Below are 5,762 nucleotides of genomic sequence, written 5' to 3' on the forward strand. Positions count from 1 at the left end.
TTCCCCTCTCCGGCAGGGTGCCGGAGGCGATCTCTGAATCCCAGAGATGGGATTGGCGGCGGCGGCGTCTCAGTAAGGTTTTCCGTATCGTGGCTCTCGGTACTGGGGGTTTCGCGACAGAGGCTTTAAGTAGGCGGAAGGGCAGGTCAGGATGGGGCACGAGGGGCCCACACCCTAGGTCGGCGCGGCCAGGGCTTGGGCCGCGCCGCCCTTTGGTGTCGCCACCTCGTGGCCCCACTTCGTCTCCTCTTCGGTCTTCTGGAAGCTTCGTGGCAAAATAGGACCCTGGGCGTTGATTTCGTCCAATTCCGAGAATATTTCGTTACTAGGATTTACGAAACCAAAAACAATGAGAAAACAAAGAATCGGCACTTCGGCATCTTGTTAATAGGTTAGTTCCAGAAAATGCACGAATATGACATAAAGTGTGCATAAAACATGTAGATAACATCAATAATGTGGCATGGAACACAAAAAATTATCGATACGTTGGAGACGTATCACCCAACCACGCAATTTTCCCGACCATGCCGTCGTGCTTGTAAATTTTGGCCGTCGGGGATTCGGCCACATAGCCATTGGCATGACTCATCGCCCCTCCCCCCCCCCCCCGCCACCACCACTTGTGAAGCGAGGCCGCGCGGGAGAGGTACCCTCCCAGCCCCACGGCGAGCGGCGAGGAGGACTGTGGAAACAACCCCAGCGGTGAGGACGACATGCGCGCGTCGACCACCGCGGAGCAGCCTGTCCTCCTCAAGTCATTCCAGAGTTTGCGGCAGTGAGCACTAGAGGCCTCCGACGAGGCCATCGACGTCAGCATAGCCAAGCTATCATGTCAAACATCGGCCTTGGAGGAGCGTGGCCGCTAGTTCATGGTGGCAGAGCGCCACGCCTAGGAAGATCTGGACTCCCACTGAGCGTCGGTAGAGGCCACTCGCCAATCAGCCTCCCTCTGTGATGCGTTGGAGGCTGAAGAGGCGGCCCGCATGCAAGCTACCTACATCGTCAGGCAGGTGGCGTCGTAGCAGCTCCGAGAGGATCCAATGACAATTGTGGCACGGTGGGTGTATGAGGCCGCCAATATCGAGGCGTCTGCTAGCGTGGAAGCGACGACGATCACGGCCGCTCATGATGTGGCGCATCGGGAGGCCATGAGCTACGCCCCGACCATGAGGAGGCAAGCCACCCGCGAGAGGATGCGTCGGGCCAACGAAACCATCCGTCTATGGCAACCAAGGGGTGGTGACGAGGGCAAAGGAAGCTTCGGCGGTAAGGCCGGAGGGTGGTAAGCGAGGGTCAAGCTAGCCACACCGATGCTCGAAAGGCCCCAATATAGTTTAATTTAGTCTAATTATGTTAATGTAATGGAAATATGTGGCATGAAAAGGCTTTTGTTTCACTAACTTGCGGGCCAACTTACGGTCTTTGACCCGTCCGCGGGTCCTGCAAGCCGCTGCAAATTTTAGCTGATTTGCTTGGAAACAGACATGTCCTTCCTCCAAAACAGACATGGTCCATTTGCGGGTCACCATTTTTTTTCCTGAACTAGTGCGGCCTCAAAAGGCCTGGAAGCTCAATTATCTGTTCTGGGTACAAAAATTACAACGATGCCCTTTTACATCTCTTGCCCTAGAAAACCACGAATTTGAAGAAAAGGCATCAAAATTTACAAAAAGAACCCTAGCTTAAAAATGGAAAAAGCAATCAGGTGCTTGGGTTCCATCTCCGCCGCTCGCCGGCGACCTCGAGGCGCAGCGCGCCGAGATTAGAGAGGAAGTAGCTCGGGACGCTCTCAAATCCGACGAAGAATCAACAACACCGGCTATCTCAACGCCTCTGGGGACGAGCCACTTGGGGGCGCACCGACAGCGAGCTCCGGCGCTTGGTTGAAGAGGGCCTCCAATGGAGGTTGTACTCCTAGAAGAGGGCAGCCAATCGGCTGAAAGATGCAGGGGCGAGGCAGAGCGGCCAGCATGTGCCCCCCGTTGATGAGCTCTCCAGGAAGTGTGGCGGCAAGACGGCGCTAAAATAATAGTAGCAGCTTCCACATATCACCACTTGGGCAGCTTATTGCAGCAAGAAGAGAAGGGGGTAAGGAGCAAGGCCAACCAAAGCTAGACCTTGGCATGGATACGGCACCGAGGTGCTATCATAAGAGCCGCCAACACACTGATCTCGTCCATCCTCCTCCACAGGAAGAAGAACAGGAGAAGAGGCCATGACGGATCTGGATTTAGCCATCTCCTTATTCGCCATGGAAGAACTAAAAGAGAGAAATCCTAGTGCTAAAAGGAGCCAAACCTCTCTCCCACCCACCGCCAGCCACCATGGCCGCCGGCGGCGAGGGGGAGAGAGGCTTGCGTGTCACCATTGGGCTTTGCTTTCGATCCCCGTGGATAGCAAAGGATACCAAATGTCCATTTACGAGTCGTTGGAGATGACCTTAATACTTGCGAGTAGGTTTTTTTTTTTAAATAGAGGCAAAAACTTTGCCTCATCTATTAGTTAAGAAGAGAGTCCCCAGTTTTTAGGAGAAAACCGGGTGAACACCTACATCGATGGGATCAATCCCACACAAACAACACATCCACGCACCCACAACCAAACCTAACAGAGCCACACCCACACTAGCCAACACAAGAACAACGTAATCAATACTAAAACAATGTAGGTCCACCAACAGAACATGACAACTCAAAAAGAGTCCAAAAATCAAGCAGCAGCCGAAGTTTTCCTTGCTATGGCTCTTTTTCTTCCTTTTCCCCTAGTAGTTACTTTATTAAGAGACTTCTTCACATTTCTGATCATGTTCTCTGAGGCCTTCCCCGCCAAGACGCAGGCAATATCCTTGCCATATCCAGGGCTAGCCGCTTCTAAACTAGCGAGCAAGCCACAAAGCTCTTTAGCAAAAAGAGCATCAGAGCTAGAAGCCAACACTCCTCCATAGTACAAAGAGGCAAGGGACTGGCAAGGCTCCGACTGCGGTGGCCTAGGAGTCGTAGCCACCGCCAAGGCCTCAAAAGAGCCCAACACCAAAGCACCTGCCTCGACAATCTTGCCGCCACTACGGCTTGCCTCCACCGGCGGTGGTGTGGAAGCCACCTCCAAGGTCGGAAGTGAGTCCACTTGCAAGTGAGCCAGTGAAAGAGGAGGGGAGAGTTTCTCACAAAGCTCATGTAGGCCAGGCATGATCTGGATCACATGCATGATCCCATCGATATCTTCAAACTCAAAAGGGACTGGCACATCCAGCTGCGGTGACGGGGAGGCCTGAGGGGATAAACAACCAAATAAGCATTGCTCCCCAACGATATCTGACTCCCCAAGGGCCTTGCCATCAATGGCTTCATCGGCAGCCTTTGACGCCATCACGACAACCGCATCGTCATCAACAACCACAGATGACTCCTGCCCAGAGAGTTCGCAGGAAGCAAACAAATCTGCACGCTCCACAGACTCGGTAACACGTGCCAACAAAAGCTTGAGTTTTGCCGCCTCCTCGCGCAGAGGACGAGCCACCTCTTCGATGCAGACAGCGACAAGCTGAAGGAGCTCCGCGCGTACCCGAGCAAGCTGGGACTGCACGGCAGAGTCGAAACTGGTGTTGGCATTAGAAACATGGCGACACTCGGAAGGGGGCCTAGGGGGCACCAACCCACTCGGCGACGAGCGGCCCACGACCTCAACCCAACTACGGGTCAACACTGGCTGACAAGGCTGGACGGCCGGGGAGCAGCTCCTTTGACAAGGAGCAGGAGCGCGAGTGACTGGAGAGTGGTCATGAGCAGCCAGAGAGCGAGCGCGACAGAACCTCTCCCGATGCCCAGGGCGACGACAACGGATGCATCTGAAGTAGTCACGACATGCGCTGACCTGATGTCCACGCTCAAGACATGGAAAGCACCATCCTCGAGCCCAGCGCTTGAAGGCGAGGCTACGCTCGAGGCCTTTCCTCGACGGCTCAGGGAAAGCGCCCTGGCCGGTGCGGCGCCCCCGACCCACATGGCCGCGGCCCTCCTTAGCTTCAAAAGAGGTAGTTGTAGCAGCAGAGAGGCTGATGCATGCCGACGCTGAAGAAGAAACAAGCAAACAAGACCCCATCTTCTCGGGCGTCATCTCCTCAATGCGCACATCAACAGACCCCTCCATCTTCTCTGGCATCTTCTCCTCACCGTGCACATCGTCGATGCAATCGGCTTTAGCGGAGACATTGCCGTCCATAACGGGCAACGGTGGTGATGGAGATTGGGGAAACTCTTCAAGCGGCAGTAGCGCCAGGGACCCGAGTCCCTCAACCAACATGGCAGGGTCACGCGGCTCACCGCAAGGAGGGTATGAAGCAGCACCATGAGCCACCACAGACCCGTGGAAGCGACGAGAACGGCGCATATGCCCAACAATGGTTGGGGTCTGACCTGCGGTGAGCAAGGGCAGCTACAGCAAGCACGACGGCCGGCTCCGGAGGCAGAGAGGTTGGCCTGACGAACGGGGCTGCCAGAGGAAGGGGTCGTAAGCTCACCCAGGGCCGCCCATGGCGGCGGACGCGGAGATTGCATCGTTCGGCGACTAAGGCAGGGGCAGCCCCGGCACGGCGACGAGGGCAACCAGCACACTTCGCTGCAATAGCTATGCTGGAGGAGGCTGGAGCTGCGGCAGTGAGCAGGGGCACGGCCGACAGAGAAGATGACCAGGCAGCTGCACCGCACGGAGCACGGGCGGGCGCTCCGATTTAGGCGACTTGTGGATGGACGGAGAGAGGACACCGAGGGAATACCTGATCTGGTCGCGGTAGAGGCGGAGCTGGCGTGAGATGGGAGATCAAGACAGCGGCCGTGAGGTTTTCCCCGTCGCGACCATGAGCAGAGCAGTGTTTGTATTTCTTTCAACTGTTATGTCTAACTTTTCCGTTTGCGAGTAGGTTTATGGCTGCATCGATTTATCACACATGTCATTCTTGCTTAGTTAAATCCCAACTTTAATCCCTTTGGTGTAAGCATCATTATGGTGCCTCTCTTTGGTTTCAAATTGCAGAAGCCATACATTACATTGCAAAAATTGTTTTTCAGTGTGCACAAGAGTCAAGAAATTCCATTCTAATTATTCCATTGGAATTAACACGGTAGTGATGTAACACGCAAGACAAGACACCAAATTTTCTTTAACCAAGAGCACAGATGAGCTTACCAAACTCAGTTGACAAACTAAACTTGAGCACACGACTCCTACAAACAATCACACCCGCACACTATGGCGCAGCGTGCTGCCCCCACGCCACAACTTCCTACAACCAAGAGATCGAACTTAACAAAGACACCAAAACTGACAACCTGAGCTCGCACAACCCCCGACCCCCGTGTCGCCCAAGCGTGCGGCGACCCGGGGGAGAAAACCCTAGCCGCCGGGAGAGGCCCTCACCGGCGCCCTTCTCCGCCGCCGCTGGCCCTTGCCGCGGTGGCGGCGGCCCCCTCCGCTCCGAAGGTGGCGGTCGGGATGGAAGTGCTGGCGGCGGGACTTCGCGCGGCGGCGGCGTTCTGCGGGCGCGGATGCGCGGCGGAGCTTCCGGCGCGGCGTGGCGGCGCGATGACCATCTCCTGCTCGCGTGGCGGAGCTGCGAGTTCGGCCGAGGCTCGGGGCGCGGTGGTTGCTTTGGGCGCGGATCTTGGGTCCTCCATGCCCGAGATCCCGCCGGTGCGACTGTTGTCGGCCCGGGGCAGCGGTTGGCGGCTGCTGGCCATGGAGGAGCGGCGCGTGCGGCGGCTGCT

Source organism: Lolium perenne, chromosome 3, assembly GCF_019359855.2.
Source record: "Lolium perenne isolate Kyuss_39 chromosome 3, Kyuss_2.0, whole genome shotgun sequence".
Classification (NCBI taxonomy): Eukaryota; Viridiplantae; Streptophyta; class Magnoliopsida; order Poales; family Poaceae; genus Lolium; species Lolium perenne.